General features: G+C 38.0%; 1 long non-coding RNA gene across 1 annotated transcript; it reads right to left on the bottom strand.

The window, feature by feature from the left end:
* Positions 1-1,096: 1,096 nt before the first annotated feature.
* LOC116665463 lies at positions 1,097-9,952 on the bottom strand. Its single transcript, XR_004322100.1, has 3 exons — positions 9,902-9,952; positions 7,112-7,156; positions 1,097-3,909 (listed from the first exon to the last, which is right to left on the bottom strand). It is a non-coding gene; the product is annotated as an uncharacterized LOC116665463 (long non-coding RNA).
* Positions 9,953-11,063: the final 1,111 nt, after the last annotated feature.

Genomic DNA, 11,063 nt, shown 5'->3' with positions numbered 1-11,063 from the left:
TTGGATAACAGCCCATCTTCCAAGGCAAATAAATGATGTGTGCTGCCCTGAGTTCCAGGCACCGCTGTGTCGCTCCAGCACACGTGACCCTGGAACAGTGAGTTTCATTCGGAGGTTCACAGGTTGTTTGTATTGGCCATTCCACTTCCTGAGACGTAGCCAGTGCAACAGCATGTCCTACCACTTGCTGTGTGCTTAGGAACCAGCTTAGAAAAAAAGTCTGGGGGAGCAGGTGAAACCTTCCTTTCTGCCTCTGGTCTGATATAAAATGCACTGTTTTGAGCCAAAAAGGGGCTATGCTGAGATCACTTATGGGGAAAATTACAGGCAATGAAAGTGTAGCACTACTAGAATATACTGGAATTTTGATGACTGCTTATTAGAATGTGGACCCTAACGTTTTCTTCTCCCCAGCATCTAGCACTTTGACAGCTATGTGTCAGAGTCCGTTTCATTCTCTGTAAAGGAAAGAATTAGATTTCTTACACCTAGAGTTCTACTCGCCTCTAAGGAATTCTAGAATTTTATAGCAAAATACATCACATAGTGAGGATGTCTTAGAAGTTCGGGGTTAATATTCTTCCCCTTCCAACTCAGTGTTTCACAGAGTCTCCTGATATTCATTAAACAGAATCACAATCACGACTATGATTAAGAGCTTCATGTGAGTTATTGATTAAAGGAAACACCACACAACACCAACCAAAAACTATGGGAAACATTTAAAGGAGACCGATGGACAATGTGGAGACGATCAATATCTTTTCCATCAACCAGCAAAAATCAGTTATAAAGCCAGATCCCTCAGCCACAATATCAGTAACAACACAAGCAAATGACTTGGGGAAAATCTAATTAAAAATTCATAGGGAATATACGTCTGTCTTAGTAAATATCTATATATTTACTGAGTGACATACTGATTGCATAAATGGAGAGGAGAAAATATTTCTGGGTGGTAAAATTGAGAAGACTGAGGTATTCTAAAAATGGCGAGTCTTCCTCCAAAGAATTGAGATGTTCTATTTAATCCAAAAGAAAATTTTAATGGTGGGGTTTTTTTTTTGAACTTGAAAAAGATAACATAAAGTTTATCTGGAAGATAGATTGAATGAATCCGAGTCAGTGAGAGGAATTTGACACAACATTGTAAAATGACTATAACTCAATAAAAAAAACCGTTAAAAAAAAAAAAAGAGTCAGTGAGTAGGAATAATGTAGGTCTCATCCAGAGAAGACCCTTTAATGAATTAGACTAGGATTACAGAAGTATAAAAAGAAGACGAAACAGAAAAGCTCTAATGACCCGTGAACAGAACTTAGTACATATACGTGTACATTTTATAAAAGCGTCATTGCAAATCAACAGTGATGAATATTATTTAAAGTAATGGTACTGGCAAAATTTCTTGACATTTTGGAAAATATGCTATTGGTTTCTTATCTCACATTCCTAATAAATTAAATACAAATTAAATAATAATACACAGATGATAACCTCATAAAAATAATATATGTTAAAAGCTTACGCCCTCTTGGTAACGGAGTCAAGGCATACAAGCAATGGAAGAAGCAAAAGAAAACAAATCTATTTAAATTTTGAACACCTTTGTAGGTTAAAACTCCCTGAAGTAAAAAGGTCAAAAATCAGCCGGGAAAAAATTGTTGGCACAAATTTCCAGCTTTCTAAGATGACCTGGCTTTGCCTTGGCTCTCCATTCCAAGAGAGAACAGGCTGTTTCTGTGTCAGTGTGGACTGCCCTGCTCTTATTTTTGCTTTCAAGACCTCAGTACCCATGCATCAGAGACATGGGAACACCTTGTGTGGAAATATCGCCACTTCCTTTCTGAACAGCTATGTGAAATGTCTAACTGTTTCCATGCCTGAGAACCTCATCATGGTAAGTGTCTTTTTAGAAGTGTGTTACTTTAGGTTTTGATTTTAACCCTGGAAACGTGATAAGGTCCTTTTAAGAGAAGTTAGTTCTTAAAATTCTCAGGAAGACAAAAACTGGGATTTGAAGGAGTGAACTTAACCGAATTGCTAAGTGGATACTTGATGGGAGCAAAGGACTTCACTGAGAAGGGGACAAGACTCCCTTGATGGGACAAGAGGTCCCTGAATGCACCTCAGTGACAGGAAGGTGAGTGCACTAGGGCAGCCTGCTCTAACTTCGTCAGTACCTGGCAGGTATGACTTACATAGCAAACAAAATCCATGAATTATCCTTCTGTTCAGGTCCAATATGAAACTAGGATCAATTTTACTTACAGCAAATATCTAATAAATGTGTGTAATCTAAACTCATAGCCACATGCATACCTGCTTCTTAGAAGGAAATAAAATCTAGTTAATTTGTAACTTCTGCTTCTGATCAAGATGGAGTAACAGAGACCAGATTTACCCTCCTTCCTGAAACAATCATAGAAACCAAATGAAACACACCAAACAGCCATTTTCAAGGCACTGGACATCAGGCAGTGAAGAGCAGTAATCCTAAGGGATGGGAGACAGAAGAGATGAACCCTCTGATGACCCCAACTCACTGCCAGGGAAGAATTTCCAGGTCATGGTGTAGGGACAGGAGTCCAGATGGTAACCAGTGGACTTTCTTAGTAAACAGAGCTCTGTTGAATAAACAGAGCTGAGAGTGTGTGAGAACAAGGTGCCTAGAGTTTGCAGAACAGAGTACCAGAGAAGAATCACATGGAGGGAGAACTCCTGAGATCTGTGGAGGGTCCGCTCAAGAATTCAGCAGAGCACTGATAGGCACAGATCAGGGAAAGAGCTGTCTGAGAGGATCAGTGGGAGGAGTGCCTAGCACTCATGCAGGGCCAGTAAAAGTGCCTGTCCCCAAAGCAAGACAGGAAAGCATCATAACTAATGGGTCATTGGGTAAGGCACTCAAAGTCATATTTTGTCAGTAATGTGGAATAGTTATCAGCCTGAGGCTATTCCTGTCCTGTTCCGACTAAACTCTTAAAAGCAAGATCCAAAAGGATCAAACATTTTCCAAGTGATCTAACTGCAACCCAAACAAAGCTTATGAATATTTTAGATATAGAAAAATATTCAGCACCAAACAAACTAAAATTCACCAAGCGTGCAAAGAAATGGAAATATCTATGCGGAGAAAAATCAACCAATCAAGACCAGCCCAGGACGGATCAAATATTAGGATTAGCAAACAAGGACGTGAAACAGTTACTACAACTGTATAAGTGTATTCTAGATGTTCAAGAACTTAAACAGACCCAAATCAAAATCTCAAAATGAAGACTACAAAGTATTAGATAAAAACATATGGGATGTGATTAACAGATTAGATGTTGCAGAATAAAAGGTAATGACTTTGAAAACATAGCAATAAAAACTATCTAAATTAAAATACAAACAAACAAACAAAAAAATTAAAAAGATGATAAAGTCATCAGCAAACTATTGCACAACTTCAAATAATCTGATATTTGTATATTTGGAGTCCCTAAAGAAGAGTAGGAAGGGGGACACCAGAAAGACTATTTTAAAGAAATAATGAGTGAAATTTTTCCAAAGTTGGTGGAGTATAAAATAACAGATCCAAGATGCTTAGCTAACCCTGAGCATCAAAAACATCAAAAATTCCTTTACAACTAAGTAACACAGATATAGTTATAAATACAATTATAACAAAAGAAGAAAATCAAAAAAGATCACACCAAGTTAATTCATAATCAACTTTCATAAGCCAGTGATAAAGAAGAAATTAGAAAAGCAGCCAAAGAAAAAAGATGCAATAACTATGGAGGAACAAAGATAAGAATGACAGCAGATTTCTTTGGGGGAACAGTGCAGGCAAGAAGATAGTGGAGTAACATCTTCAAAGTACAGGCATATCTTGGAGATATTGCTGATTTGGTTCCAGACCACTACAATAAAGCAAATATCACAATAATGCAAGTTACACAGGTTTTTTGGTTTCCCAGGGCATATAAATGTTATGTTTCTATTACACTGTAATCTATTAAGTGTGCAATAGCAATAATCTAAAGAAACAATATACATACATTAATTTAAAAATACTTTATCCCTAAAACAGGCTAACCTTCATCTAAGCCTCCAGTGAGTTGTAATCTTTTCGCAATAGTAACATCAAAGATCATTGACCACAGATCCCTATAACCAATACAATAATAACAAAGAAGGTTTAATGTATTGTGAGAATTATCCAAATATGACACAGAGACATGAAGACAGCAAATGCTGTTGGAAAAATGACACCAATAGACTTGCTTGACATAGAATTGCCACAAACTTTCAATTTGTGAAAAAAATTCTATATCCGCAAAGTGCAGTAAAGCTCAGTGCAATGGAACAGCGTGTGCCTGGACTACTGATAGAAGGAGAAAAGCTCAAGCTAAAATTCTATCCCCCCCCCCCCAAAAAAAAATCTTTCACAAATGAAGACAAAATGAAAATTCTAAACTCTAAAAGCGTTGAAAAAATTTACCACCTTCAGAGCCACATTACAAGAAAGTTTAATGGAAACTCATCAGGCAAAAGGAAAGTGAAACCAAATGGAAACATGGATTCACACCGTTGTTTTCCCAAGCTGGGCACCGTTGACATTTGGAGCTGGGTAATTCTTGGTTGTGGGGGAGCTGTCCTGTGCACTGCAGGACATTTGTCAGCATCCCTGGCCTCTATCCTCTAGATGCTTAATAGTGCCCTCCCTCAGCTGTCATAACCAAAACATTGTGTCCAGACATTGCCCAAAGCCCCCGAGGGGCGAGATCACACCCAGCAGAGAACCAGTGATCTACACAAAGGAATAAAGGGTACCAAGAATAATATTGCATTGGTAAATGTGTAAAATTGTCTTCTTCTTATTTAAATCTGTATAAAAGATAATGGATTTTTTAAGAAAAATAACGTTTTTAACTTCTTAACTTTTAAAACAAAAAAAAACCTTTTTAACTTTTAAAACTTTTAAACAAACAAAAAAGATTTAAGAAACCAAATATTTTAAACCAAATATTTAATAAATAAATGATAATTCTACCCAAATTTTTCCAGAAATCTAAAAAGAAAGGCATGCTTCTCAATCTATCCCATAAGACTGGCACTACCCTAATACCAAAACATACAACAATAGCACAAGGAAAGAAAATGATAGGGCAATATGCCATGTGAACATAGATGCAAAAATTCTAGACAAAATTTTAATAGACAAAATTCAACCATCTAGCAAAAAGATAATACATCATGACCAAGCGGGAGTCATTCAAGGAATTCTTGGTTGGCTTAATATTCAAAACTCAATCAGTGTCATTTACCTTGTTAACAAACTAAAATTGAAGAACCTATGATTATCTCAGTAGAGGCAGAAAATTGCTTAACAAAATTCAACATCCATTTGTGATTTAAAAAAAAAAAAAACTTTCTTAGCAAACTTGTAATAGAAGGGAACTTTCTTAATATGATAATGAGGACCTTGAATAACCTACAGTTAACATAATTAATTGTGACATATTCAGTGCTTTACCCCTAAGATTAGTAACAAAACAAGATGTCTCCTCTCCCCACTTCTATTCAGAATTGTACTGGAGATTCTATGCAGCTCAGACAAGCAAGAAAAAGAAACAAAAGCCATCCAGACTGGAAAGGGAAAAGTAAACTGCTTTTATTTGCAGATAAATTGATTATCTATGTAGAATATCTGATAGAATCCACACACACACAAAAGCTGCTAAAACTAATAAGTGATTTTATCAATATCACAAGATACAGAATAAATATGCAAAATATGTTTATATACTAGCAACAATTGAAATTAAATATCATTTAAAATAGCACCAAAAAAAAAAAAGAAATACTCAGAGAAAACTTCAATGAAAGGTATGCAAAGCCTCTATATTGAAAACTTAGAAAAGATTAATGAGAAAAATTTAAAGAGACCTGAGAGGTTTAAGCCATTTTCATGCATTGGAACACTCAATATTGCTAAAATTTTAACTTGTGGTAATTGATCTATAGATTCAACACAATATCTATCAAAATTCCAGATGGCTTTTCTGTAAAATTTCACAAGCAAATTCTGACATTCATATGGAAATGCAAAGGACGAGAATAAGAAAGAACTTGGAAAACAAAATTGGAGAACTAATTCCACTCGATTTTAAGACTTATTATAAAGCTAATCAAGGCAATGTGGTATTGGCATAGAGATAGCCAAACAGACCAATGGAAGAGTCCACAGTCCAGAAATAGACCCACAGATTTATGGACAACAGATTCTGATGAAGATATAAAGGAATTTCAGTGGAGAAAGCATAAACTTTTCAACAAATGATGTTGGAACAGTAATATATGTCCATTTGCCAAGAAATTGACTTTGATACATACCTCACACTGCATATAAAAACTAGCTCAAGCCAGGGAGTGTATGGCTCAGCGGCAGAGTGCATGCTTAGCATGCACGTGGCCCTCGGTTCAATCTCTAGTACCTCCATTAAGTAAATAAATAAATAAAACTAATCACCCCCGCCAAGAAAAGGTAGTAAAAAATTTTTAAAACACATTTAAAAAACTAGCTCAAAAGGAATCATAGATTCTCTCTCTATATATATATAACCATACAGCATACATGTGACAAAAATGTATAATTATAAGTTATAGAAGAAATCATAAGAGAAAATCTTGGTGATCTTGGGTTGGGCAAATATTTCTTGACTATGACATCAAAATCACCATCTCTAAAAGAACAACTGATAAATTGGACTTTATTGAAAATAAGAATTCCTGCTCTTTAAAAGATAGTATTAAGGGAATGAGAAGATAGACGGGGAGAAAGGATTTGCAAACCATTGCTGATAAAGAACTTGTATCCAGAATACACAAGGAACGATCAAAACCAAACAATAAGAAAACAAATGATAAAAGATGGGCAAAATACTTGAACAGACCCTTCACAAAAGAAGAGAGATAGATGGCGAATTAGCAAATAAAAAGATGTACAAGATGAAATTGTTCATTTTAACCATGTACAGTTTATTTTCTGTCAATTATACCTCAAAAAGCTGTTAATCATTAGAGAAATGCATATTTAAAGCACAATGAAAACAGACTTACCATATGATCCAGCAATCTCACTCCTGGGCATATATCCAGAGAAAACTGTAATTCAAAAAGAAACATTCACCCCAATGTTCATAGCAGCACTGTTTACAATAGCCAAGACATGGAAACAACCTAAATGTCCATCAACAGATGACTGGATAAAGAAGATGTACACATGCACACACACATATACATGTACATACACAATGGAATATTATTCAACCACAAAAAAGAATAAAATAATGCCATTTGCAGCAACATAGATGGACCTAGAGATTATCATATTGAGTAAAGTAAGTCAGACAGAGAAAGACTAATATCATATGATATCATTTATATGTGGAATCTTTTTACAAAATGATATAAATTCTGTTTGTAAATCAAAACTAGACTCATAGACATAGAAAACAAACTATGAGTACCAAAGGGGAAAGGGCGGGGAGAGATAAATTAGGGGTTGGGGATTAACAGATACACATTACTGTATATAAAATAGATAAACAACATGGACCCACTGTATAACACAGGGAACTATATTCAATTTCTTGTAATAACATGTAATGGAAAAGAATCTGAAAAGAAAATATACATATGTATGTATATGTATAACTGAATCACTTTGCTGTACACCTGAAACTAACATTGTAAATCAACTACACTTCAATAAAAAAAGTAAAACAAAGTACAATAAGATACTACTACAAAGCTACTTGAATGACTAAAATTAAAAAGACTCACTATATCAAGTGTTGAAGAGGATGTAGAGGAACTGGGATTCTCAACCATTGTTGTTGGGAAAGTAAAATAATATAAAGCTGCTTTGAAAAACAGCTTGGCAATTTCTTAAAAAGTTGAATGTATACCTACCAGATGATCCAGCCATTCCCCTCCTAGGTGTTCACCCAAAAGAAATCAAAGCACTTGTCCACACAAAGACTAGTCCACACATGTTCAGAGCAGCTTTGTTAGTAATAGCTCCAATCTGGAAATAACCCGAATGTCCATCAATGTGAGTGGATCAATGTACAGTACTTCTCAGCAATAAAAAGGAATAAACCGCTGATATGCACAACATGAAAAGTTCTCAAAATAATCATGCCAAGTGAATGAAGCGGGGGGGAAAGTACATAATGTAGGATTTCATTTACATAAAATTCTCGAAAATCTAGACTAATCTGTACTGACAGCAGATCAGTGGTCGTGTGGAAAGGGTGGAGGGGAAGGGCAGAGGCCAAGAGAGACAATTACAAAGGGCGTGAGGAAGTTTGGGGAGATGCTGGATATATTCATTACCTTGACTGTGGTGACAATTTCACATGGGTAAACATGTCAAAACTTATCAGATTTTACACTCAATATATGTGCAGCTTAGTGTACATCAATTATACCTCAAAACACTGTTTAAAAAAAAAAATCTGAGAACCAGCTTCAATGGTTGTAGGCCTTTTGCAGAATGAGGCATGTGGCCCAAGCTAAGAGCTGAATTATGTCTCTGTGTTAGGGACAGTCATTTCAAAGTCAGCCAGTTTTTACACCAAAATTCAGAATGTTGGGCACTGCCCTGGAGAAGATTCAATCATGACATCATGTAAACAGTCATAAGGGCCTCCCAAGGGCTGGGCCCTCCACTAGGCAAAGAGCACACAGCAGGGACCAGGGACCCAAACCCCTGTCCTCGGGAACATACACTATAATGTGAGAGATTAAAAGGAAACACAATAACTATGTAAAATATGCTTTAAAGAATGAATGCTAAAAAGGAAAACTGAAACATGGACTGTGTATCTGCATTGTGCATTGGAGTGGGGAGATGTGACTTCAGGTAGAAGAGTCTGGAAAGCCCTGCGGAGGTGAGCACTGACTAGCACGGACTTGCCATTAACCCAGAGTTCGGGGGTCTTAGCTTGCAAGCTTGCTTCGAAATTCCTTTTAGAAAGTTGAAAATCTGAGCCCATTTTTAAAAGGCTGTCAAGCTTAAAAATAAAATGACTTCATTTACTACTTGATTCATTGACTGATTGGACATTGGTAGCAGCCAAAGAAGTCTAAGAAAAAAAATCGCTAGGGAAAAAGGTTGAAAATGAGAAGCTCTCTTCTGGTCATTCACAGAGAAGTGGGTGAGAGAGAGTCTGGTTTCAGCTGCAGCTAAGATGGATCCAGTTTGGGCAAAAACAGAGCTTTTAGGGAGTATACTTTGAGAAACTTTGCGTTGTATAATTTAATATTCATTCACTCATGGCTTCTGTTGCTCACGTAAAATTGTTCAGAGAAAAATAAGCTGGAGCATCTCTGGGTCCTGACACAAGCATCTCAGAGCGGGAGCGTGGAGGTAAGGGCACCATCTTCCGGGGGGAAGATGCAAGGACTTGACTCCCAAGAGGCAAGGCGCTTGGCCAGGTGCTCCAGGGCTGCTGGTGCTCAGCCTCTCTTCAGGGGATGGGAGGAAAAGGGTCCGGGAGCAAACTCCCTGCCTGACAAGGATTAGTAAGAGATGATGAGCTTTGCTCCTCTCCAACCCAAACTTCCCTAAACTTATAAAACTGTCAGAGCATGAATGGAATCCAGACCTTTATTTTTTTTAATTTAAGTATAGTTGATTTACAATGTGTTCATTTCCAGTGTACAGCACAGTGATTCAGTTACACATATGTATATATTCCTTTTCCTTTTCCTTTTCATCACAGCTTATTACAAGCCATTGAATATAGTTCCCTGTGCTGTACAGTAGGACCTTATTGTTTATTTTATAGATGGTAGTTAGTATCTGCAAATCCCGAATCAAATACAGATCTTTAGACTCACCTTGGTCAGTACTCTTTCCACTCTCCCACACCGCCACATCTGACATCGTGCTGCGCATGAAAAGGGACCAGGAGACAGTCCTTGCCTACCTGGACTTAATCACAACATGATTCAGTTCACAACGCAGAAGATGTAGTAATTTGGGGGAAAGAGATCGGTGGTCCGTGGGGCCTCCAGGCATCCTGACCGTGCAGCACTGACCCGTTTTTTTTCCACCCCCAGTCTTCAATTTGACTCTGGATATTTCTGGGTTCTGCACAAAGCCAGCTCAAAATTCGTCATCTGGTACAATGAGGACATCTCACAATACGGACACACAGTCCTCTCACTGCCTGGCAGAGCGGTAGCGTAAGCAGGTGAGGGTGCTGAGCCCCCGGATGGCGTCAGCAGCATTCCTGAGCTATCTCCCAGAGCTCTGGGTCGGCTCAACAACAAGCAAGAAGCAGCACCTGCTGTGGCCGCTGGCACCGGCTGGCAGAGAGGATTTGCCCCATCAGACACTCAGCAGTGCCGAGGGAGACTCGTGAATTTCGTCACTGGCACACTGACATAAATTGGAGTTGAGGTTGAAGGTCGCTGGCCATTTGCTGGCTCAGGTGGTCTTTTTCAACCACAAGCTGCTAGATTTCAGTGACCACACAGCTCTGCAGTGTCAGAATCCAAGCCAGGCCTGCCAAGTGACCCTGATCAACCTGAGAGTGAGTGAGCCCCTACCAGCCCGGGAGGGCTGGTTCACGGTGGTACAGCCCCCAGGGAAGAACGTTCTGGGGCCTGATTTCACTCACCCTCTGCTGTCTCCCTTACTGATTTGTCAACATGGTGAATAAGAGGCGAATAACAGGACCACAAGCTTTCAAATGTGAAATATCTGGGTGTTTTTTTTTAACCCCGGGTGTCTAAATATACCCACCAGAAGAAAAGATCTCAGATAAAACCGGATGTTTTCATGAAGTGAACTTTACCTCTGCATATATTACCCCCAATTATCAAATGAACAAAAGCTGTGTGCGGCTTTATTTATTGTCTGGCAAGCGTACCGTCACCCAGTCGCCAGCATCATGGAAAATGATCAGCACACAGTCCTCTGGGCCTGGCTCAAGGCGTTTGTTTTTTCCCAAGTGAAGGAGATGGAGGGAGAAACAGATACTTTCTCAAAAAGAAA

The sequence above is a fragment of the Camelus ferus genome, chromosome 8 (genome assembly GCF_009834535.1).
Source record: "Camelus ferus isolate YT-003-E chromosome 8, BCGSAC_Cfer_1.0, whole genome shotgun sequence".
NCBI lineage: Eukaryota > Metazoa > Chordata > Mammalia > Artiodactyla > Camelidae > Camelus > Camelus ferus.
The sequence above is the reverse complement of the archived record's forward strand: the minus strand, read 5'-3'. Positions and strand labels throughout refer to the sequence as shown.